Here is a 27,274-nt window from a genome sequence, read left to right on the forward strand (position 1 = left end):
AAAGACAAGAGATTAGAGAAAGATTAGTTGAGCAGATTCAAAGCACATGAGAGGACCCAAAGTTAGATCAGAATCCATATTGAACAATGTTGTACAACAATTTAATAAAGTGTGGGTTTAAGTATCCAACAAGGAGATAGAGCATATCTGAGTGTCCAGGAAGCTGAAAACCTTAGTTTTGACATGTCCTTGTAAGTTTTGATCATTAATGATAAGCTGATTTGAAGGACAGAATTATGTGTGTACTTGAAAAGCTATTCTGAGTCCACTGTTTAGGTTTTCCAGTTATATGTGTGATTGTTGCATGTTCATAATTTTATTCAGTTATTAAAGTAATTCAAGATTTGAGTTATTTGAGAAAGAAACATAGGACAATTGTCCTCTTGAATTAGAAAAATTTTACATGGTATAAGAGGATCATCTCTAATTGAGATCCTCAAGGGTTTACAACAATAGATCAACTACCAGAATCAAAGACCAACAGTTAGAGGGTTTCATTATTGTTTCTTGAAGGACTAACCACTCTTGCAGGTATATTTTTGTTGTTTTATTTTCATATCTGAAAAGTTTGTAAAATAGATCTCAGAGATGGCAACATCAAGTCTCAGATTTGAGGACAAATTAGATGGTGCCTCCAGATAGGTGTCATCAAAAGCCAAGGTAACATTGTTTTTGAAAGAAAACGATCTCTAAGATATTGTCAAGGTTGTTATAATTTAGTCTATAGATCTGCATGAATTGGCATCACATAAAAATAAGGAAGTGAAGGCCCAAATTACTTCAGGAAAGGGTCCAAACCCTGCCTCAGGAAAAAATGACAAACTCTGCCTCAGGAATGTCAAACTGCATATACGATTGAAGATGTTTTCATGTAGAATTGTTGCAAATTCTGGTGTGGAAGGTGCAGTGGTTGTTGGGAAATTACTGAGCAATATAATCTTGACCTTGGCTACGATGCTGACTAAGGTGAATACATTGATAAGGTGAAGGCAAGGATTATTGATCCCCTGAAAGTGATCAGAGCTATTTTGGTTGATGCTACAAGTGTGTCTTCATTGTTAACCACAACAGAGTGCATCATTGTTGTGATTCTGAAGGATAAGAAGGAAGTCCCAGGTATGAGAGACGGTATGGGTGGCATGGACTACTAAAGAGCATATCTAGACTAGTGTGCCTTCTGCGTGGTGTCCTATTCCGAAAGTAGGTGTTATAAAATTATATATTACAGAGCAATGGAACACATAAAATATTGCAAAAATATAAACACAGAAAACGCATAAAATGAGAGAGACACAGATATACGTGGTTCACCCAGTTTGGGCTGCGTCCACCTCGAACAGCCAGTCCTCCCTTTCTATAATCCAGCAAAATGAAGAGACACAACCTACAGCAGATCCACTGTAATATCCTCTATTTTCTCTCACAGTCTCACCTCTCCGCTTCTCGCTCGAAGAATACACATCTATTACACAACCTCAAATACAATGCCCTCATACAAAGAGATGGGTTTCCTTCTAGGGAAAAAAACCCTAAACTAAACATAAGTTCTACCATCAGATCATCTGCCTAATGAACGACCCAGATTGACTAGAAATTACTATACTTTTACAAGGCAATTTTACATCTATTTTTAGCTTCAGGGGCGCTGCCCCCAGCCCCCGCCGGGGGATCGCTGGCTCCCGGACCCCCCAGCCTTGGGGGATCAGCCCCCCTGGACCGCCACGGGGGGGACAAGTCCCTCCCCACACCCCCCCCGCATGGAGGGGTGTACAAACATCCTGGAGTATACATTCGGCTGAAACAAAGACCTCTGAACAATCATGCTCCACAGACAACAATCTCCCTCTTGGAGAATGATTGTAGCAACTCCACCGCTACTTCATTTGCTGGAAAATGACTCCTTTTTGGACCTCGTTGTTTCTCATCTTCATCATCATCCTTGAAGACCAATTGAAACTGAGAATATTCTCAGTTTCTCCCTGGTTACAATTTTTGTTAGCATATCTGCAGGATTCTGGCTAGTGTGTGTCTTTTCCAGCTTCAACTCTTCATCTTCCAACACTGATCATATTAAATGGTACTTGAGCTGTATGTGTTTAGTCCTGGAGTGAAATGATGAGTTCTTTGCAAGATGAATGACACTTTGGCTATCACTGTATAATGTGCCCATATCATGCTCCTTACCCAATTCACCCATAAACCTTTGTAACCAAATCATTTCTTTACTAGCCTTTGTAGTAGCAACATACTCTGCTTTTGTTGTTGAATGTGCAACAAAACTTTGGATTTTTGAAACCCAACTCACAGTTGTTCAACCAACAGTAAATACATATCCTGTAGTTCTCCTCCTTTATCTCTGTCACCTACCACATCAGCATCAACATATCCCTGTAGAGAAATGTTTGAACCACCAAAGCATAATGCTTGATTTACTGTACCTTTCAAATATCTGAGAATCCATTTCACTGCCATCCAATGTCCCTTTCCTGGATTGTTCATGTACCTACTTACAACTCCCACTCCATGTGCAATATCAGGCCTTGTGCAAACCATTGCATACATTAAGCTTCCAAGTGCTGATGCATATGGAACTTTAGACATATAATCCATGTTTTCTTGGGTCTTTGGGCACATTTCCTTACTAAGTTTGAAATGGCTAGAAAGAGGTGTACTAACTGGTTTTGCATTGTGCATATTAAATATTTCAACACCTTTTGTATGTACTCATTCTAAGACAATGTTAATTTGTGATTTTTTCTATCTCTAGTGATTCTCATACCAAGGATTTGTTTTGCAACTCCCAAATCCTTCATTGCAAATGAATTTGCCAATTTTCTTTTGATCACATTTATTTCCTGCATGTTAGACCCTGCAACAAGCATGTCATCTACATACAATAACAGTATAATATAGTTTCCATCATTTTGCTTTTTCAGATAAACACAATGATCAGAGTGACATCTAGTATAACCTTGTTCAGACATAAACTTGTCAAATTTTAGATACCACTGCCTTGGAGCCTGTTTTAAGCCATACAAGCTCTTCTTAAACTTGCACACTAGTTTCTCCTTCCCTTTCACCTCATATCCTTCTGGCTGCTGCATATATATCTCTTCCTCCAAATCCCCATGGAGAAAGGCGGTCTTTACATCTAATTGCTCAAGATGTAAATCTTCAGCTGCTACTAGACTTAAAATAGTTCTGATTGAAGTCATTTTAACAACAGGAGAAAATATTTCATCAAAATCAATACCCTTCTTCTGTGCAAACCCCTTCACCACAAGTCTAGATTTGTACCTCTGTTTTCCTCCATCTTCTTCCTTTAGCTTGTAAACCCATTTACTATTCAATGTAGTTTTTCCTACAAGCAACCTAACTAAGTCCCAAGTCTGGTTATCCATTAGGGAGTCCATCTCTTCTTCCATGGCTACCTCCTACTTCTTCCTGCTTTCAACCTACATTGCTTCATCATAACATTCGGGTTCACCAGAATCAGTCAACAATAAATAATATAATGAAGGAGAGTATCATTCAGGGGGTCTACTTATCCTGGTGGATCTTCTAACACCACTTTCAGGTGTTTGTGGTGCCTGTTGTTGTTGTGGTGGTTGCTATTGTTGTGGTTGTTGATTATTATTATTTTCAGGCACCATTACTTTTTCAGTGATTTCATCAAGGATTGTGTATTCCTTGTTTTCTTTTTTCTGTTTCTTTTCCTGCAATTGATTCTTATACAAGACCTTTTCATTGAATATTACATCTCTGCTCCTAATGATTTTGTAATTTTTGTAATCATATAAGTGATAACCAAAATCATTAAGACCATATCCTATAAAGGTACATTTCTTTGACTTTGCCTCAAGCTTTGTTCTATTTTCTTTCTCAATATGGACAAAGGCCTCACAACCAAAAGGATTTAAAAAAGAGTAATTTACCTTTTTACTTGTCCATGCTTCCTCTGGAACACCACCATCCAAGGAACTTGAAGGCCCTCTGTTTATTAGATAAACAATAGTATCTACAGCATCTGCCAAAAACTGTAAAGGCAATCTTGCATGCAATCTCATGCACCTTGCACGCTCCATGATTGTTCTATTCATCCTTTCTGACACACCATTTTGTTGTGGTGTTCTTGGAACTGTCTTCTCTCTGCGAATTCCATGCTCTGAACAATACCTATCAAACTCTTTGCTACAATATTCACCTCCATTGTCTGATCTAAGACACTTCAATTTCTTTCCTGTCTCAATCTCAACCAAAGCTTTTCAAATACATGAGATTTATTCTTAATAATAAATCCAAGTTTTTCTAGTTGCATCATTAATAAAAGTAACATAATAACAAGAGCCACCGAGAGATGATACTTGAGCAGGTCCCCATACATTTGTATGCACAAGCTCTAATTTTTCGCTCTTCTTTTCTTTCTCAACTCTAAGAAATCTGAATCTCTTCTGTTTTCCATAAATGCAATTCTCACAGAAGTCCAAATCAACATTCTTCAAACCCAGCAAAAAATTCCTTGAGTGAAGAATCTTCATCCCCTTTTCACTCATGTGTCTGAGCCTATGATGCCATAATGCTGCATTTGCTCCTTTGGAAGTTAAAGCATTAACAGAGTTAGAAATACCATTGCATAAATACAATGTACCAACCTTTTCGCCTTTTTCTATTACCAGGGCTCCTTTGGTGACCTTCCAAGCTTTATCTGTGAAAGTTGTCACACAAGCTTCACCGCCTAACTACCCTATTGAAATCAAAATTTTCTTTAGATTTGGAACATGCCTTACCTCCTTTAGTAGCCATTGGTTTCCATTCTGCTGTTTTAAAAGAACCTTACCCATTCCAACAATTTTACAGGATTTATCATCACCCAAATGAACTTGTCCAAAATCTCCTTGAACATAGTCATGAAAGTATTTCTTATTAGGTGTGGCATGGAATGAGGCCCCTGAATCTACCAGCTAGGAATTAGTAATATTTTCGAAAGAAAGAATCAAAGCATCTTGTAACACCTCACCTATCACATTTGCTTCATGATTGTTTTCTTGCCGTGCATCTTCTTCTTTTCCCTTCCAAGATCTACAGTCTTTCTTTAGGTGTCCTTCCTTTCTGCATTTCTAGCACACTATCCTCGATCTGGACTTGGATCTACCTTTCCTTGATTCACTTCGATATCCTGAGCTCTTTCCTCTTTCCATTTTTGTTCCCCTAGATTCTGCACTCAAAGCATTTCCTGATGTCTCATCGGAGCTTTTCCATCGCATTTCCTCGCTAAGGATAGCACTGACAACATCATTAAACTTTAAAGTACTAGATCCAGAAACAGAGTTACTAATGGCCATTACTAAATCGTTCCAACTTTCTGGTAATGAGCATAAGAATAATGGAGCTCTAACTTCATCATCAAAGTTTACCCCTACAAAACATAACTCACTTGTAACAGTATTAAAATCATTTAAATGGTCAGCAACAGATCCACCTTTTGACATCTTCATATTAAATAACCGTTTCATAAGAAATACCTTGTTTGAGGCTGGAGGGTTTTTCATATAGTTTCTCCAACGCCTTAATCAAACCCTCTGTCATTGTTTCCTTCGAAATGTTGAAGTCGACGGACGCTGTGAGGCACAACCGTATTGTTCCGAGTGCCTTTCTATTGAGAAGGTTCCATTCTTCATCTGTCATACCCATCAGCATCTTTGCTTTTCCGCCCAATGGTAGGTATAGATCTTTCTAATATAGATAATCTTCCATCTGCATCTTCCACAGTGAGAAGTTTTGGCCATTAAATTTCTCGACCCTAAACTTACCAACTTCCACCATAGCTCCCACTTGAATGAGGAACCCTTCTTTCCTGCGAGTTTATCAGCCAAATTGACCTTCGGCTCTAATACCAGTTGTTATAAAGTTATATATTACGGAGCAATGGAACACATAAAATATTGTAGAAATATAAACACAGAAAATGCATAAAACAAGAGAGACACAGATATACGTGGTTCACCCAGTTTTGGCTACGTCCACCCTGAACAACCAATCCTTCCTTTCTATTATCCAGCAAAATGAAGAGACACAACCTACAATAGATCCGCTGTAATATCCTCTATTTTCTCTCACAGTCTCACTTCTCTGCTTCTCGCTCAGAGAATACACATCTATTACACAACCTCAAATACAATGCCCTCATACAAAGAGAGGGGTTTCCTTCTAGGGAAAAAAACCCTAAACTAAACATAAGTTCTACTGTCATATCATCTGCCTAATGAACGACCTAGATTGACTAGAAATTACTATACTTTTACAAGGGAATTTTACATCTGTTTTTAGCTTCGTGGGCGCTGCCCCCGAGCCCCCGCTGGGAGTCTGCTGGCCCCTGGAGCCCCCAACCGGGGGGATCAGCGCCCCCGGACCACCGCAGGGAGGACAGGTTCCCCCTCGCACCCCAACACGTGGAGGGGTGTACAAACTTCTTGGGGTATACATCCGGCTGAAACAAAGACCTCTGAACAATCATACTCCACACACAATGGTAGGTTTAAAGTTCAGGTTGTCTGGTGTCCTAGTTTTGAAGGTTAGACTTCGGGTCAATTAGTTTGACCCCTGTTATTGTCTTGAGCATTACATTTCCCATTACTTGGAGCAATTGCTTGTGTATTCAATCTAACTTAAAGGAAAATTTGTCGATTGAACTGCCCTGCAGTTCTACCCCCTATCTTTTATGCAAGGAAAAAGCGTAATCCTTATCAAGGAGAGATGGGAGAAATGTTTTCCATTTTCACCTACTGGAGATGATAATTTTTTTGAAGAGCTAATTTTTGAGAAGAAGAAAAAAATACCCATTTTAGGCAAAAAACCATGGAAGATTAGGCCTCGAGAAGGAATGGTTGTAACTGCATAGCTTGTAAACATGTCTAATGGTGTGGAAGGGTTAATGCTCCATGATACTCCCTGAGAATAGTGGAGTTAATCATTTATTTGTAAATGTGTACACCAGCTAATGCTCCTCGAACGATTTATCTATTTTTTGAAAAGTGTCCCAAAATGCTTCAACACCAAATTGTTTCAGAAGCGCTTGAAATTTGAAAATTTCCCACCAAATTTTTTGAAAAGTACCAGATCAATTTTGATGTATGTAATAATTACATAATTTTAATGTGTTAATTACGATCTTTTGATTTAATATTTATTAATTATTTTATTTTGTTTAATTTAATGTGTTAATCAAAATTTATTGATTCAATATATATTAATTATATATATTTTAAAAAAAAATTATCTTGATAATATAAATATATTTTTAGTAAAATATATAAATTAAAAAAATTGAGATGTATTTTCAAAATTGTTAGATTTTTGGAGGGAATGAAAGCACTAGCCCAGCTTTAAGTGTTTTTATGGGTGTCTCTTGGAGGGAATCATTTATAATAATATTTATCATTTGGTTCAGCATAAGTTGGAAGATGAATCAAGCAGTTTGGCAATAGAAATGCACCAATCTAGACCTGTTTTAAACCCTTAAACATTCACCATAATTGAGGCAATGTTGAGAGGATTATGAGCTGAGTTGAGTTTAGAAGGAGCATTTTCAAGGCTTGAGGTGTAAGTTGGAACAACCATTATAAGTAGAATCTAATGAGCTTATCACGACCTCATTATAAATAGATATGGATTTATTAAATGAGAGCTACCATCTTGGCACATGTTTCTATTTTGAAGAGTTTGTTAGATTGGTTGAAGGAATGTCCCACCTCGAGAGTATGTGGAAAGCACAATTGGTACATTGCACTCTGAGGTCAACAAATCTATTTGGAGAACACTCCCTTATTCTCAACCTCCTAATTATTTGAAGGTGACCTTGGAGAGTAGATGAGCTTGTTGATATAAGCTATATTATGAGGGTTTGAAATTATGAATGATAAATAGTTTGAAAATCAGTGCAAAATCTCTCCATTACCTAATGACAAATTTGAATATCAACTTAGAAAAATATATGTTGAAACATATTGCAAGTAGTTTGTACATGTAGTTTTGCTGCCATTTCTAACCATTATAGAATTACAATGCCAGAGAGAGGGTCTCAGCGGACACGCAAGTGGAAAATACTTATCTATCACATAAACAACATAATCATGGGCTTTGGTATGTCCAAATATGTCTCAACCCTTGTTGGAAATACTGGGGGGGGGTGAATTGATACTTCTTACAATTGTTATATTATGTTAGTTGAAAGGTTAAGCCACAACATAAGAAGTAGAACAAAAATAATAATTTTATTAAATATAGTCAGGACTTTGATTCTCATTTATAGATATGGGCTCCAACTTGTAATATAAGTTCTAAGCATTCTTCAAGGTCCCAACCCTGAATGAGGACAAAAAGCCTCTTAGGCCGATCCAGGCACCAATCTGGTCAATATGAGGACATCAATCCTCTTAGGTTGAAGCCTTTAACTATACTTAAAAAGAAAAGCCTTTAACTACTTTATCAAAATACTTTGTCAAAATACTTCAAAATCATTCCTTCAGGATGTCTACCATATAAACCTCTTGTAAAAGTAGGGAAGATTTTACATTCAATATGCTCATATCTATTGAACATAGGCTATTTAATGATGATATATGGTTTATGTAATTTGACAAAGACTTTATATAAATAGTGACATCCCCCAATCAATGTTTGGACAATGACATCCAACCATCATCATATAATGTGTTCACTACCTCAGTTGTCATATTCTATGTAGAGAGTGTAGATGACTCGTGTAAGGTACAAAGTGTTTCAAGGACACTTGAAGCCTCTAAGTCATGTGATCAACCATGATGACTAATGCTCCTCTGCCTTCACTAGGTCGAATCAAATACCCACTAGATAAGAGTTCACCATACACATCTTTGAGATTGTGATACCATATGCATACAATCAACACATAGACATACATATGTTTATTATTTATTGATCTATGCACATGTTTACACTATTCATACTCTATTGCATTTTTACTATGCAATTGTTTCCTCACATTATGAGAGCCTTGAAGCTTTTGCTTAGCACACTGTGTGATCCTGAATTCTTTTAGGCAAGGGATTATAGTCAACTTCAGGGGATAGTGAATTCCTTGGTGGCAATATTTTAAGAAGGTTTGAACATTTCTCAACAAGGCTCATGAGACATGCAACATATTAACGGTTACCTCTAATTCAACAATGACCCTTTCTTTGGCATCAATGGCAAAAGTCTCAAAACTCCACACATTCAAGCGTCTCCTTGAATATCATAATCTAGAGCCTATTTTTCTCTTCGAACATCCCTTTTTTAGACTTTGGTAGAGGGTTGGGGTCTCATAGCAATGATCATCTAAATTTCCCCAAGGGAGGGGGAAAATCCTTTTTTTCAATGGAACATAATCTTGAGTCCCCTTTAAGTATCTCATGACTCTTTTTGTAGCAAACCAATGTCCCTCACATGGTTTATGCATAAATCTGAAAATTATTCTCACAAATTTGTAGATGACTCATATAAGGTTCAAATTATGAGAGCCTTGAAGCTTTTTCTCAGCACACTATGTGATCCTAAATTATTTTAGGCAAGGGATTATAGTCAACTTCAGGGGATAGTGAATTCCTTGGTGGCAGTCTTTTAAGAAGGCTTGAACATTTCTCAAGAAGACTCATGAGACATGCAACATATTAAGGGTTACTTCTAATTCATCAATTTCCCTTTCTTTGGCATCAATGACAAACCTCTCAACACTCCACACATTCAAGCGACTCCTCGAATATCATAATCTCGAGCCTCTTTTTCTCCCTTGTGTCATGCATGGAAGAGTGCTCCTGATCTTCAACTTCAATCGATTTTGCTATACACTATCAGACAAGCTCCTCCAACCTCATAGTAGGGCCCTCCCTCCCCAAGCAACAACCTCCTTTTTCTAGTTCCTTGTCTATCTCTTATTGTGTTTTTGTGCTTTAGTGTCCTTCCATGAATCACTTCCCCCCCTTGGATCTTAGGGACAACCTAATTTTTCTCCTAGGACTCTCCTTTGCTATTTCCTCCTTGATGTTCTCCTTCATCCCTTCCCTCCCCTATATTCCCCCTTCTCTCCTTATTACTTTTGTTTCCTGGCCACCCTCCTCCTCTTTAGCCTCCCCCCTTGTTACAGTCTATGGTGCTCTGCTCTCCTTTTTGTTTCCCCCTTTTTTGACTCATAAAACATTCCCTTTTTAGACTCTGGTAGAGGGTTGGGGCCTCATAGCGATTATCATCTAAATGTCCCCAAGATAAGGGGAAAATCCATTTTGTCAATGGAACATAAGTATGCAAACTTCGAAATTTTGTCCATATATATATATATATATATATATATATATATATATATATATATATATCATTTTTCCCCTTAGAGCTTCAAGCATTGAATCTCTTTCAAAGTGAAAATCTTATTAGCCAACCCTATAAAAAACTTAGCTATAAACAGTTTAATCAAGTTCACTACCCTCATATTGTCATTATACAAGAATCAATGGTGGATGGGGAAAAGGGGATCCAATTACTATAGAATTCTCTCCCTCATTGGGATTTTTCATCTAATGATGTTATTGGCCATTTAGGGGGCCTTGTCACAGGATGAAATGTTGGTTTCATTAGCCTAAAAAATGATTAGTCTATTCACTCAGGAATATTTGTTGATATTTAATCGAGGTCCTGGACATGTCTTTCTATTGATTAAACCTTTAAAAGCTTTACTTGAATAGATAATATTTCTAGATCTCTTTCGTAAAGCTTCCCTCCATTCACTTGGGTCACACTACTATCAAGGGAGATTAAAATTTCTCTTTGGGGGGCTTTTGAAGTTTGGGATCCATAAGCTTAATAAGACCCTCTTTTTAAGTTCTTTATAGACCCTTTTGACAACATTCTCCTCTGTGATATCCTCCCTACAAATCTTATGCCAACCTACCCTAATTATAGATGAATAAATGCTCACATTGTGAAGAAACTATATCATTTTCTTTTATTTGAAGATCTCTTGGACACAAATCTCTAAAATTTTCAATTCATGTAGAATTTAATATCTCTAAACATGTGCAATAGAAAATGGTAGAGCTCTTATATGGCCCCTCTGACTTAAAGATTAAATTCCAATGACTAAAGATAGTTCTCAACATATTAACCACTCAATCTTGCATGCTTAATATCCACTATTAGAGTTGCAAGTGCAAGTTCTTCACCAGCCTCCCAATTGAAACCTTCATCCACTTCAATTATATGTGCATGTAGTCCAAAGATCCTCTTTGCAATTCCAGGAGAAATAAATATGTATAGGAGAGAAGTTACAATATAAAATTAAACAATACCAAAGTTGAAATAAAACACCACTACTTAGACTATCCAGAATGAGAATTTCTAAAGAAGAAACTAGAATCTCATATTATTTTTTATATCATTGGTAAATGAACATGGGGTTATTATTCAATATCTCTTGCAATTGAAACAAACTAATGTATGAGATGAATAATTATAGGTAATAATTCCTATAAAATATCATGATTACTATGTCACATATTGATATCTTTTATTTCATAAATAGTTTCATCATATCTAATAGATAAAATAACCACGACTTTAGGTAGCACTTTTGATGGATTTTACTCATTGTTAACTAGATTTTTATTTCTTTGGAAATACAAAATATTTAGTAAATAAGAGTAAATATTATTTGAAGGGTGTTACCAAGCCTATGGCTTGAGGTTTTATATGAGAAAACTATATATTTCTAGAAGAATAAAGGTTGCAAGATAACAAGTGTAGCAATAGGCATCAACATATAACATGAAAACTTTTTAACACTTTTTCATGCTAGATATTCCAAAATCTATAGTACCAGTCAATATGAATTAGTCACTAAAGGAAAATATTAAACATTTTCCATACAACATGTTTAGGAAAAATATTTTCTTTTTAAGGGTTGTATTGAAGTGGCTTGGGAACTTATACACAGACCATGAACATTATGTTACACCCCTTTTGGGCCCTCATGAACCAGTTTTCATCCTTGAATAATGTTTAAGGCCCTAAAAATCATCCCTTCAATGGTCTTCATGAACATCACTAAGTCTACTATTCACCTTAGAAGCACTTGGTGGTGGTTTTGTACATTTTCATAGTCTATATTATTAATGAGCCTTAAAAACCGCTTGTAAACCCTAGGATGGCAATGGTCTTTCTCCTTAGATAATGTGCAATGTCCAATGCCCCAACAAAAAACATCCAACTAAACAAATTATTTCGCTTAAATAGAAAAAAGTCGTAAAATATTCCAAATTCTTTGAAAATCCATTTGATTAAAAGACAAATCTATGGTCATCGATGACATGATCGACAGTAAACATCCTATCCTACCCTTAGATTCAAAGCCTCTTGGTAGTTTGTTGCCATTGCATCTATCCCTCGACCTCGCAAGCCCGCATCTGGACAATATTAGTTTGCAATTGCATAAGCATTGCCCATAATCGATACCTGAGCCACTAGATCTCTTCGTGCGTGGCTGCCAACAATTTAGCTGTGTTTCTTCACCGTCAAAATGAGTTCAAAAAAGGTAATTTTATGCAAAAGGATGCTAAAATTGCAAAGCACCATTATTTTTCCTCACGTCATCATGAATCATATAAGCTTTCTCCTTATGCATTTATTTTGAGCTCTTGATTGGAAAAATTGGCTATATTTTGGATTTCTAGAAATATTTCATTAAATAATTCATTGTATTCTCTGAACTAAATCTGTTAAAAGAGGCCATGCTCAAAACAGTGCTTTAAGCGGAAGAATCAGAGATAAAAAAATTTCATTAAGATATATTCAAGGGTTCTTTCTAGTTCAGTTATTCTGAACTTTCAATGGAAATGTTTGACTCTGTTTTGGCTTACAGGCAAGATTTCATAAATTAAGGCTCTCTGTAAACGAACTAGAGGAGTCTGTGCTCAATTTTGTTTAAAAAAACAGGAGAGTTTGGGACGAAGTGCATTGAGTCAAGGATCATGATTTTGTAATTTGATTGAATGATTTATGTCTCATTTCTCCACATTTCAAAGTTATTTGAGAATGGACATTGATTATTCTAGTATTTGATGGTGTTATGTTCAAATTACACAGAAGAAAGCTAGGGCTTTTAGAGGCTAAGCATACACAATGGCACAAACTTTATAGGTCTTTGTGAGGTTTTTATGACTGACAAATACGATAGAACATTAGGGCTTTCACGAAGCTAAGAAATCTAATGCCACATTCTTTACAGATTTACTTCAACGTTCTGAGACTGAAAATTTGTAATGTTCAACTGGTTCGTAGATATCTTTTGGCGGTTTCTATTTGTATGGAACCAAGAATCTGAGACCTCAACATGAAATACTATGCTCTGGCAGATTCTCCATTTCAACACATCTTTGCGCAATGGAATACAATCTCTAATGCTCTTTAGTGTCTGGAGAGGCCAAAACCAATGAACCAGGAAGCAGGGGCTATCGGAATGGTCAGTAATGGAGGGAAACACTATCCTTCACAACATAGCAACGTAGAGGAATAGGTTGTCCAAGAACATCGTTAGAGATTTCAAACATAAGCTCTTTGTTTTCTTTAGTGTCGGCTAAAGTTGAGAACTTTTGCCATATTCCGGGACCACCTATGTCTATTATATAAGGAGGTCTTGTAACCTACATTGAACTTCCAGTTTCTCTGTTTGAAAGTTTGTATGGAAAACCAATGCTGGATCAAAGGTTTACTCATATGAAAGATGCAGAAAATGAGACTCCTTTAGTGAGTCCAAGAAAAATGCTTGGCAAAGAATTGATGCAAAATGATACCTACAACAAAGCCAACAAAGTTTCAAAATTAGAGCTAACCGCGCCAATTAAAAATTTCAAACAACCTGGAATCATCTCTTCAGGACAACATTCTTTGAAGCACCCCAAAAATTCAAGTATGTTGCCACTGTGCTACCTTTCTATAAACTGAAATTATTTATTTTATTACTGTAATATCAGTGATATAGTCTTGGTTCAAACATTTGAAAGATAGACTTGATTTTTCATCTAGTTGATTATGAGACTCTGTACTCAAGATCATGAGAAAAAAATCCAATAATTTTTAGCTAGTCAAGCATAAGTTCCTGAAAGTTAAATAGTAACTGTCTCTATCCTATTTCCCACTGTGCAGATAGGAATATCGCTAATTTTAACAAGCCTTAACATTTTCCTCTCTACCTTCTTAAGGAAGCAATTTTCTGAACTCTTCCCTGACACACATGAAAGTCATATGTAGTTTCTGCAATGGTATTGACAAATTGTAAGAAATTATTGTATAAGAACCTTCTTATAGTTCTTGCTTCTCAATTCCAAGTAGATGTCCAACCATCCAAAATACATAGTTCCTTCTTCCTTAGTCTTTTAGCTATTGCAGTATGATTGATGGAGCAAAGATTTAACTGTGTCCTTAACATTAGCACTAAGAGGATACACACTAAAGCCTGCCATAGTCATTATAGCACCCCATTTTCATGTAGCTTCATACCTCTCAATAATTTCTCCCCCCTCACAAGAAATTATGTTCACTATGTCTCGAGCAAGGCATTATTTTTCTATATTCATATGATCTATGATATTCCTTTTAAGTGTAGCATCTAGAGACTCAAACATTGATGAGTAACAGCTTAATGATTCCATGAACCAAAACAAGAAAGGTGTAGTATTAGTGTTAATCTATTGTTCTACTGCTATGACAAAGAAAGGTGTAGTATTAGTGTTAATATCTTGTTCTTTATGGTTGAGAGACTTTGCCATACTAAGAAGTTGGTCATGTGGGTTCTTTGTAGACACACTTTCATCAGACATATGTTGCAGTTGGAATGAAATGGGGTAAAAATGCTTGTTTTGTTTGCTGGCCGACCTTGGAAACTGGTCAATAATATAAATAAATTCATATATTCATTTTTACATGCCGAAATTGAATGATTTTCAAATCAATCCTACACCTCTCGAGAGAGGAATCCAAGAAAAATATCAACATTCATAAATAAGGTGACCCATATAGAGTTTGGCCCTAGTTGCCATTTTTAACACTCACCAATGATTTCTAACGCCATTTGAAAAAATTATCTCATTCTAGAGGAGAAAACTATAATCACAATTGTAGTGACCTACATCAACATGATTTATTATAGTTAAAAACATAGACAATGTGTCTATTAAGAAAAAAGATGCATTTAAAACAAGGAAACGTACTAGTATCACAATCTAAAAATGTGAAAATATATAGCAAGATACATTTAAGACGAGAATGGAATTAGAGGGATCATAAATAGTTTGGGTTTTGTCATCTTCCTCTAGATGATCTAGTGAATATTCTCCTAACTCATCAATGGTTTCTAATGCCATCTGAAAAAATAATCTTCTTCTAGAGGAGAAACCTGTGCTCACAATGGTAGTGACCTACACCGACATGATTTATTATAGTTAAAAACATAGATATTGTGTCTATTAAGAAAAAACATGCATTGAACATAAGGAAACATATAAGTATCACAATCTAAAAATGTGAAAGTATGTGAAAAAGTATAAAAAGATATGTTTAAGCAGAAATATACTAAATCTCAACATCATAAGGAAAATTGACAAGATAAGGTAAGATAAGATAATTTTATTAATGTCCAACAAATGACCATAATAGGTCAAGGGGACTATCAGTTACAATGATTACATCATGCCAAGCCTGTGGACCAAATGGTCCCCTTTAAACATTTTTTTTCAAAAAGCAGGAAACACATGTAAATGTAAATGTAGAAGCTAGAAGCTCTCGGGTTCGAAACAAAGCACTACAATGAAGTAGAGAAGGAGAAGAAGAAGAAGGAAAAAGGGGGGGGGGGGGAGAAGGAGTCCCCTATCTAGTTCCTACTCCTAACATTCGAGGCCGAGAGAAGAAAACTGAGAGAAGCTTGTCAAACTCTGTTGTCCTGTGGGCATACTGGGCTGTCGCTGCTGTCGCCTGGAGGTTCTAGGGTGCCTCCCAAGGGTGGATCCAATCTTCGAGTACTGGTGCAGTTTGGTGGGTCCCCCCCCCCCCCCCTGCGGACTGCACTAATCTGGTCTCAGTTTCTGTGGGTTGGTCAATGGTTCTTTTGGTGCCCCGTGCTAATGGTAGTGCCCTAAAGAAGTCTGTGATCTTTTGTGTGGTGTCTGATTTGGTCGGGGGATGAGGAAAAACGGCCTGAAATCTGAAGGCCTCCTGGAGATAAATTGTAAGGCATCTCGGATCAACATATATAAGGAAGTTGGTCAAAGTCTGAGAAGACTTGAAGAGACAAAGGAAATGACCTCGAATCTCATAGTAAGTAGGGCATCTGAAGATGAAGTGTGTCTCTGTCTCTGTCTCCTGTAAGTGACAGAGATGGCAAATCCTATCTACCCTATCGATGTGGTGATTTGTCTCCACCCAGAGTGAGTGAGACCCAATTCTGAGCTGCTCGAGGGGGATTCTAAGGGCATGCATCTAATGCTGGAATGTGTACTTGGGTCTAATGATGAGCCCATCCCTGATCTCCACGCATGCTCCACGTAGAAGGCCATTTTTGGATACAACCCATTGGGAGGGTTGGTCTCCATGTAGTCTGAATGTATCATCTATAAATATCCTCCTTAATGATTTTATTCAGCTCTTGTTGATTGGGAAGGAGGTGGCCTGGAGCATTTAGAGAGTACTGAAAAGGAGGGAGATGGTCAATCTAGATTCCTGAAGCCTCCAGAAGCTTTGTCACACCGGTGTACCAATATTCGGATCGACCTGTCTGCATATAGGCAATGTTCTCCGAGGAGCAATATGCTAAATATGGGTAGTTGTCACAACCTTTCCTTGTATCTACCAGGCCTCAGAGCCTGTGTAGGAGTGACACTAACCTAAATATCACCTCTAGGCGGAAAGGTTTAGCCACGAACTTTGCTAGAATGATGTGCTGAGGAACTGTCTGATTGCACCTAATGAAACGACACAAAGGAGGGTCTGGACCCACTCCAATGAAGCCCAATTTGACTCTAGGAGAGAGGGACCTCCAATATCTGAGCCGTAAATCACTGTGGGGTGAATCAAAGTGTCCATGATGCTCATTTTGGATGAGATGTCCTGGAAATGGTGTCAGAAACACTACTTCCCCAGAAGGGCTAGGGAGCCATACCCTTTGTTGATTCGAGGTTGAAGGGCTGGCCACAGGCTAAAGCAAGGCCCTAAAAGCTGAACTCTGAAATATGTATAGGTGCTGACAATCTCAATCTCCTCTCCTTTAAATAGGAAGTGGAAGTCCAAGATTTTCTTGACTCCATTGAAGATAATAACTTTGGTTTTACCAAAATTCATAGTTAGATGCCTCTGGTCACAAAAAGCTGCAAGAGCATCTAGCTGTCTCTAAAGGCCTTCTTGGGAGGAGGCCATAAGGGCAATATCGTCTGCAAAAAGGAGGATGGAAATCAGGACCTGGTGAAGAAGACACCCATCTATATCTTGGATATGCTCCTAGAGGAAGGACTCAAGCTCATCGATATAGATCCTGACTAAAGTAGGAGAAAGGGGGCATCCTTGCTTGACTCCAATGGTTCTTCAGATGAAATCTGACATTCCTCCGATTGTGCAAAGACAGCCAAGGATGGCCTCATAGAGGCTCGTGATAGCTGTTAGGAGAGTTGAGGAAATGCCAATCTCTCTTAGCCTCTGGAAAAGATCTTCCCTTGGGACTGATTCAAAGGCTTTCCGGAAGTCTACAAAGCAATAATACACTTTAGAGGATCGATGCCTAGCCTCTTTGATCATCGCACGAAGAGTAAAGATGTGGTCGGTCATCTGGTGGTGTGGGAAGAATCCTGCGTGGCCCTTGGCCTCGAGTTGTCTCTGCTCAAGGAAATGGGAGAGTGTCATGTGGAGTGTTGTAGCATATAGCTTGAAGAATGTGTGCCCAACCATGATTGTCCTATAGTTGTCGGGGTCGAAAGTAGGCCCTGACTTGTGGATTGGGTATATAATGTGGTGTGACCAACCATCTAGAAATCCATCTCGAACCACCTTGTTGAAAAGGTCAACCAAATATCCTACTAGGGGGCAAAGTCCATGCTTGAAGAATTCTGCCTAGAAGCCTTCTTCATATGCTGCCCTGCTGCTCTTCATTGTCCATATTTCCTCTCTGATATCTTTGTCAAAGAAAAGGTGGCAGGAGGTGGGGAGGAGGGGTGTGGGAGAATAACCTGAATCAGAGGCTGCCTAGGAATGTCATACAACTGGGAAGTGTGGGAGAACATTGAGGCAGGATCAAGGTTGACTGGGGTAGGTGAGCACTCGGAAAGGATGGTCCTCGAGAAATCTTTATGGGAGCAAAGGAGGAGAGTAGAAAGAACCTGTCTCCTATGGGCAATGAAAAGGCACTTCTTGCAGCGAAGGAGGCAATGGTAGGCTGAATAGAGGTCTGGGTATGTTGGTAAGGAGTTCCGAAATGCGTGTCAGAGGTCCTGATGCATAGACTTGCATTCCTGGTCATACCATTTATTCATAGGGAAATTTCCTAGCTTATAGGAGGTGGTGGCAGAACGGGTAGAATGAGGGAAGGATTGGAGCATAGCTTCCCAGATTGCATATGAGAGGCACTAGTATTTGTCCTTGGCGAAGCTGAGAGAGGTGATCTGGGACTCCGATGGGAGTGTCTGTTTGAGGATAGAGGAGAAGAGATCAGGGTCACCCTCCTCAAATTAGAAGGTGGTCATGGAAGGGCTGCGGAGAAGAGTAGGAGATGGATTCGAGAGGTCAACCTGTAGAGAGAGTGAGGTAAGTGCATGATCTGTGAGAGGGATGGGGGTGATCGAGAAATTTTTGATGTAAGGGAGGAGATTTGGGTTTGCAATAGCGTAGTCAACCACACTTGCCCTAGCTCCAAATGCTCTGCATGTAAAGAAGTGCGATGATGGGAAACATGGTAGGCCATTCAAAATTACCAGCTCATGAGATTCTCCCAACTGTAGTAGATATGTCCAATAGGCTATGATGGGTCCCAAGTGATCCTCAGAGGTCCGGTGCATACCAATCATGGTTGGGTCAATCCCCTGAGTGAAAAATATATCCTTTGTCCGGTCGTGCATAGGAGTCTAGAGGTCTTTGGTCCGGGCATTGAAGTCCCCCATGAGAATGATGGCCCCTACTATCGAAAATCTTGTGATGTCAGAGTATAGGTCTGTAAAAGGGTCTCCGTCTGAGCTATTGTGAATAGTGTAGGAAGATGAGAGAGGTGGGAAGTAAGAGACTGTGACATAAATGTCTCTCAGAGGTGATGTTCTAGCTCTGATTGGAATCCACATGAATCTGGCATACTCATCGATCGCGACCACTGATACTCTATTCCTGAGGCTATCACGAGTGAGGCAAGCAACACCCCTTGATCCCTTGACACCTCTTGAACTCCATGTCTCCTATCTGCAAACTGTGGTCCACTGCTATCCTGTAATGTTGGGGAGTGGTTGGATTGGGCTCGCATGAGTCTCAGTAACCAGGAGGATATCTACTGAGCTAAGGGCTTCATAAAGTAGGCCTGGTGAAGACCAGAAGGAGCCGTTGCCATTCCAACAGTGAATCGAGAGAACCAAGAGAGAGAAAAGGAGGAAATGAGGTCAGGTATATACATGGCTAAGGAGTTCTATTAGAGTTTTTCCTACAATCTGATTGAAAATTCAATTGTACTTAACTAGATGTTATGCAACTATTTATGAATTTTTATGAAAATCTATTGCCTTATATTTCAGTATCGTACTTGATATCAATGTTTTTTTAGATCATTTTATCTTACTAGTAATTGTTTTGGGTAGCAATGTTTGTTTTTGTTTCATAGGCATGAGGATCATCGCATCCCATTTGAAAGGTTTGGACTAGTAAAAGATGTTTATCTTCCCAAAAATTATTATACGGGGTACGACCATCTTGTTCATTTTAGATATTGTTAATTATGCTTGTTTATAACTTTTGAGTTTCTAGCTTTATGAAATATTGACGCAATGTTCATATTATGCATTAATTGGAAATTTATATGAAAATCTAATGGTATTTGGTATCACTTTTGATTTTATGTGAGACCATGTTTTTACATGATTATATTTTGTTTTTTAGTCTATTATCATGGTTTTACTTGTCTTTGTAATAAAAAGCATATGTGGTTGATAAAGTAATAATGCTATTGAGTGTTGCAATTACTTTATGTAAAGGGGCCATCACTAGGAGAAATTTCTTAGCAAGGTGTAAAAACCCTGGTTGCATTTCCTTGCTTATTTTAAGCATTAAAAATATAAATAAATTAAATGGGCTGAGTTGGGGTACACAGATTCCAGAGATGAGGTGGAAGGGGAAAACTGCTTGGAATGTGGACTTGTGTGGCATATTTTGGTAGGTAGACACAAAATAAACTAAGAATGACAAAACAAAAGCTAACAAGAAAAAAAATTAGAGAGACAAGCGGCAACTCACATGATTTCATAGTCTAAAGAGAGCTTAGTTAGGCAGGCAAAAATGAGGGAGTAAACAAAATGTGGAAGGAAGATAAATGCTTCCATGTTTATCATCTCAGTGCTATCTAGGAGATGAGGGTCTATGTTAAAACTGGCAACTAGGGCCAAACCCCATGTGGGTCACCTTATTTATGGTAGCTGATATTTTTCTTGGATTCCTCTCTCCGAGAGGTGTAGGATTTGATCTAAAGATCATTCGATTCTAATAAAATTGGAAACTTGGCCAAACTCCATATGGGTCATCTTATTAATGACATATGATATTTTTATTGGATTCCTCTCGTCCAGAGGTGTAGGATTGATCTAAATATCATCCAATTCTAACATGTATTCATGGATATATGAATTTATTTGTGTTATGGGACAATTCGTCAAGGTCGACCAACAACCAAATTGCCCCCACTTGTGCTCAACGTTTTAGTATAAAAATAGGTGGCTTGCTAGTCATTTGGACACACACTCTTCTTGTGATCTCTTCCTCTACACTTGTATTTGGGTTTTGGTAGGAGGAGAGATCCTAAGAGACTACGCAGCCCTAAGATGAAGATGCCCTAGCTCTATGCTATCATGGAGAAGATATGCCCTAGATCTAGATGCAGCCAAGCAAGAGAAGGCTCTATATTGTCCTAATATGGTAGAAGCATAACATGGAGGATAACTCTTACAGTGGATCTACACAGGGTTCTACGTTGTCCTAAATGGGATCTTTCTACACAATAATAAGAAGCTTAAGTACGCTACCATAAATGATGTTATACCCTAATCATAGAGATACGAAGATGCTGCCTAAATTCCCTATGGAGAAGAACTTAAGGCCTAATGCAATCATGAAGGAGGACGACCCTAACGTAGTTAAAGAGAAGTCTACACGCGGGTCTAAAGGAGACCTCACAGTAGTTTTGTGTATGCCCTAGTCACAGTCCAAATGCACTATAAATGCTGGTCGTATTCCACAACAAAAGAAGGGCTCCATGCTGCCCTAACCAAGGAGATATAATCCGCCGCAAGAAGAGGATTCGTATAAGCTAGAAAGAGGAGAGCCATATGATGCCTAATCTGAACATTATTTTGGATAGGGACAGTGTCTAGCTTCAAGTATATGACATGAAGTAGAGTGCTGAAAGATGTATGTTCAGCAAGATTGGACAACATATGATCAGGACTGTGTTGACATAAATGTAAGTGCACAAATTGTTGTATGTTGTAGACTTTGATTTAGATGGATAGAGAAAGGGGTAAAGGCAATAAACAATGAAAGTAATCACTGCATTGAAGACTAGTTGAAGGGATCTGCAATTATAGCCTAGCTGCTCTGCTATGCTGCAAGCCATAGCAAGTAGATAAGGCTGGTGAGTGTAAATGGTGCAACATAGTGCACAGTGATGGGTACAACAGTGATGGAGTGGTGCAACACAGTGCATAGTGATGGAATGGTGCAACATAGTGCACACTGATGGGTACAACAGTGATGGAGTGGTGCAACATAGTGCACAGTGATGGAATGGTGCAACATAGTGCACATTGATGGGTACAACAGTGATGGAGTGGTGTAGCATAGTGCACAGTGATGGAATGGTGCATCATAGTGCACAGTGATGGGTACAACAGTGATGGAGTGGTGCATCATAGTGCACAATGATGGAATGGTGCAACATAGTGCACAGTGATGGGTACAACAATGATGGAGTGGTGCAACATAGTGCACAGTGATGGGTACAACAATGATGGAGTGGTGCAACATAGTGCACAGTGATGGGTACAACCGTGATTCAGTGCAGCTCAGTGATAAGAGAAACTTAGTGAATGGGTGCAGCATAGTGATGGGTGCAACATGATGATGAGGTGCATCACACTGAGATGCAACATGGTGATGGAGTCACCTTGGAGGATCAGTTGAAGCAATATGCCTTCACCTGAGTCCATATCAACTACCTCATGTGACATCTTCTTTGAGAAAATCTCTACTCTTATTTTGATAAGTCGAAATTTTGACTTCTGATGTATATGTACTATCTCTCTCTGGTGAACTATTGAAGAACATATAAGAAGAATTGATCAAGGGTTTCCCGACATTGGGGTTTGTCCATGGCTGGTGCCACATCTTGTGTCCTCTTGTCTTGGCTTGTCTTCTATGATTTATGTTTATGTTCTATTTGCATTTTACTATCATGCTACATGTGATTGCTAATCGGGAATTGATATTGAACTAATATGGAAAATTGAAGTAAATTTTCTATCAGCATAAAACATACCTAAACCTAACAAATTCCATCATGTATTTATGGAGATATGAATTTATTTGCATTATTAACAATTTTTTAAGGTCAGCCAACAAGAACATTACCCTTAGCTCAACCTCAACGTTGCATTTAAATAGAGGATACCTCAAGTCATTTTAGGCACACATGATCTCATGATCTCTCTCCATTTGTTTGGGTTTATCTTCTATCAAGGAGGATGTAGCGGAAATAGTCATCTAAGAGAGTCCTAACCTCAGTCACGAAGGAGATCTAGTCGTAGTTGAAGAGAAGCCCTAGTCGTAGATCTAAGGAGCCCTAATGCGTAGCTAGAGGAGGAGCCCTAAGCCACATCAAAAGGAGCCCTAGCCATGACTAAAGGAGAGACCCGAGTTGCAGCAAAGGAAGCCCTAACACAGTAAGAAGAAGCTTGAAATAAGCATGAGAATTTCAGGTTGCAATGCAGTGATAGAGGTTGTTCCTAGGAATGGGTTAAGGACTGTTTGAAAGGTGTGGGAGCCGCAACAATAAGGTGAGGCACTACGTTGAAGAGATCTATCCTATAGGCTCAGAACGGATCAATGTAGGGCTAGGTACATATGTGGATTGGGTGCTAGAAAGTGTCAAGAGTAAGGTGAGTTCTTGTAGGCTAGATATTACTCCATTGATGGTGTTTGTAAGTTGTTTTATGCAGGACCATAGGCCTAACTTGCTGCTTGGCTAGGTCGCAGGCCATAGCCAGCAACAAAGGTTGTTCTAAGGGTTGCGTTAAGGGTAATCAAACCAAACTTGGACAATGTTGCAGTGGTGGAGTCTCACCTTGGTACACCACTGATGAGCCTCATCATTAGGTAATGATGTGGGACTTAATACACCTCCAAGCTTATTAAAATCAACTCTTCTCATAATTCCTTACATGTTTTAATTATATTTTTCTTAATGAGATGAGTAAAAGTAAGATGTATGTCTAGTGGTCTAATGTGCATTGATTGCAGGTTTTTGAGAGAAAATCATGGAAAATTTGGCTAATTAAGGGCAGAAACTCGAATGAGACAAGGAGGAGAGATTATGGGAGATAGATCCTCCTCATTAAATCTTCACTCATTCGAATATTCATTAATCAAATCACACTAGCTTGAAGTTGCATGCAGTCGAGTCATGGAGATCATGGGCAGCCAAGCCAGTGATAGTTAAGAGCCAGTTCATCTTAAGTTTGGGAGTGAAGCCGCCATAGTTTTAAGGAAGTTGTTGGAGACTTCAGTTGTATAAATAAGGAGGCCTAAAGCCTCATTAGGATTCAGATTTTTTATGTAAGAGCATTAAGTATTTTCGAGCTCAAACTTTGTGGAAAAACATTGTTATGTAATTTTTCTGATATGATAATGAGAATGAGCATTTCCTTGATCCAGCACTGAGTTGACTCTGAGGGCTAAAGCTCTTGGGTTAGGGCCCAACCCTAGCAACAAAGGCTTCTCTTCTTCTACTTGCATGTTTAGGTTATTTCATAGATCAAGTGTTGAATTGGTTTTAGCATTGTTTCATTGCAAGTAGTGGTGAATTTGATTAGTTTGCTTCCATTTGTGCATTGCTTTAGTAGTAGCTTTAGAGAGATAAAGTAATACCAAAAAGAATGATAACAGGTGGATTTTGCCTCACTCCTTCCTTCAGGGACCATGGTTTGAGGAAAAACTCCTATTCAACCCCAAAAAGATAGAATTCTGATTTCTTATGGAATTTAGGGTTTTCTGCTACTTAGGCCAACATCTTTTCAGTTTTCAAGAATAGGTTTTAATTGTTATTTTTTATATCTTTAGCTTTGCATTAGATATCATGGCGTTTCACAATATTCTGCAAGTATTTCCATGCATGAATTAGGCAACTAAATAATGAAATTATGTTTTCTTAAGTTGATTAGAAATCTTCCTTGTTTGATATGATTTATGGATAAATGCCAGTAATGTATGTATTGTAGGAGTTTCAATCTCATGCTAGCAACCCCGGCCTACCCTCATCCATCCATGATCACCAAAAGCCACCAAGTCCCTCAACCAATTCTTCTTTCCATAAGAACAACTTCCCAGGTTTGTTGAGCAAATCCAACCATCTTACAAATTTTGGGTTGAGCTTTGAGAAAATCCTAGCCACTCCCTTGCCTTGTTTCTTCCATCGTTCACCTTCCCTAAGCCCTATACCACCTTCCATGTCACCCCTATTTGTTTCGGCTGGATCCTGTAGGAATACAAGGGATCCTGTAGGAGCATTAGGACGTCTTGTAGGAAGCATTAGGACATCTTGTAGGATGACCTGTAGTGGCTTTTTTTGAGGTTGATTTGTGGAAAAAATATCCAAGAAGATAGGAAAAGACCCCTACTTGCCTCCCAGGCCATTTGACCTTCCACCACCATCTCTAACCTACCTGCCACATCACCAAGAATATTCAGCGTTGACATTTTCACAAAAAGGACAAAAAGGAAAAAAGAGTTATTGTGTTCATTCATATGCAAAACAGTAGAATGTTTGGTTATTTTAGATTGCATGCCTAGGACAATTAGGATTACACACATATTAGCTTAGAATTCTTCTGAAGCAAGATCTCTTAGCAATTAGTTAGATGAGTGGTGTGTTTAAAGCATTGATTTTACTCTTTCCTTACTGTAGTAGACAATATTTCAATTCTCCCAATTAGTGCAAATTTCCCTTTTGTTCATTAGTAATCAAACTGCTTCTAAATCAATAGAACACTGGTTTGAGAAATCATAGTGGTATATTGCCAGCTCAATAGTGACAAAGAGTGGACCCATCTCATCTACTTGTGTATACAGCACTGTCACCTCCAATTTTGTACAAACCCTGGGTTGATAAAGTAAAGTTGGTTGCCTCATGAGTTGCAACATTCTTGCTACAATACTGGTGTTCATCAACCACAACCTAAGAAGGCATTCATTATTGATTGTGTGGAGAATGAGGGCTGAAGGTTGTTGCCCTAACTCTTGAAGCAATGACAACAAGTGTAACAAGAATACAACAACGTTCTAGGAGATGTATTGGGTCAAGGTTTGACCATGTTTGGCTCAGTTTAATGAGCATCTTGTTGGTGCCATATGAATGATCTTCAGAGAAGTATTCTGTCTTGTTTGACCAACAATGACGTCTCTGGTCAACGATTTACTGTTGTTGTCATAAAATATTAGATTTCTATATTAGTGGTTCATCCTTCTCCCATTGAGGCACAATCATAGGGTGAGTGGTCCAACCTTCCCCTAGTAATTTGTTGTGTACACGGTGAGTGGTTTAGCCTTCCCTTGCGATACCCAATGGTGACATGTAGGCAGGATGAGTGGTTCATCCTTCTCTTGCTGAGACATCCTACCCATGCAATCTGGGACTGATGGGAAGTACCTCTCATCTGGCCAATCAATAGGTAAATGAGGATAGGGAACATAGTACTATTGATGGACACATCATGTACTACCATAATCCCTATGCTAGGATGACCTATATTGATCTATGATCAATCGGAACTATGTTCAGGTCAGTAATAGTGGTATGAGACACTCTCTTTTATTTGGGACTGACTTCACATTAGTAAGAGTGGTATGAGGCACTCTCTCTATATGGGACCGACTTCAATTTAGTAGAGAATGGAATGATACATTCTTGATCACTGCTTCTTCTTCATAGTTCAATAGAGCATAGAAGAGTAGAGTAGTGCAGAGGAGTGAATTGATGGCAAAGCTAGTACTGATTGAGAGATGGATTAGCAAACGGAGTTCTCCCTAGTTGAGAGGGAATGTTAAAATTGGAAACTAGGGCCAAAATTCATGTAGGTCACCTTATTTATGGTAGCTGATATTTTTTCTTGGATTTTTCTTTCCGAGAGGTGTACTATTGATCTAAAGATCATCTGATTCCGACATGTATTTATGGAGATATGAATTTATTTGTATTATTGACAATTTGTCAAGGTCATTTAGCAAGCAAATTACCCCCAGCTCAACCTCAACGTTGCATTTAAACAGAAGAGACCTTGAGTCATCTGAGGCACACATCATCTCATGATCTCTCTCCACTTGTTTGGGTTTGTCTTCTATCAGGGAGAACGTAGTGGAAAGAGTCATCTAAGAGAGCCCTAACCTTAGCCATGAAGGAGATCTAGTCGCAGTTGAAGAGAAGCCCTAGCCACAGATTTAAGGAACCCTAATACGAAGCTAGAGGAGGAGCCCTAAGCCGCAAGAAAAGGAGCCCTAGCTGCAGTGAGAGAAGGAGCCCTAGCTGCAACAAAAGGAGAGACCCTAGTCACAGCAAGAAGAAGCTTGAAAGAAGCATGAGAATTTCGTGTTACAACACAACGATATAGGTTGTTCCTAGACACAGTTTCAGGATTGTTTGCAAGGTAGGGGAGCTATAGGAATAAGGAAAGGTAGTATGTTGAAGAGATCTTCCCTATAGGTTCAGAACATATCAGGCGTA

Source organism: Pinus tabuliformis, chromosome 9 (assembly GCF_031772625.1).
Source record: "Pinus tabuliformis cultivar Carrire ecotype Pingquan chromosome 9, CPIR1, whole genome shotgun sequence".
NCBI classification, from domain to species: Eukaryota; Viridiplantae; Streptophyta; class Pinopsida; order Pinales; family Pinaceae; genus Pinus; species Pinus tabuliformis.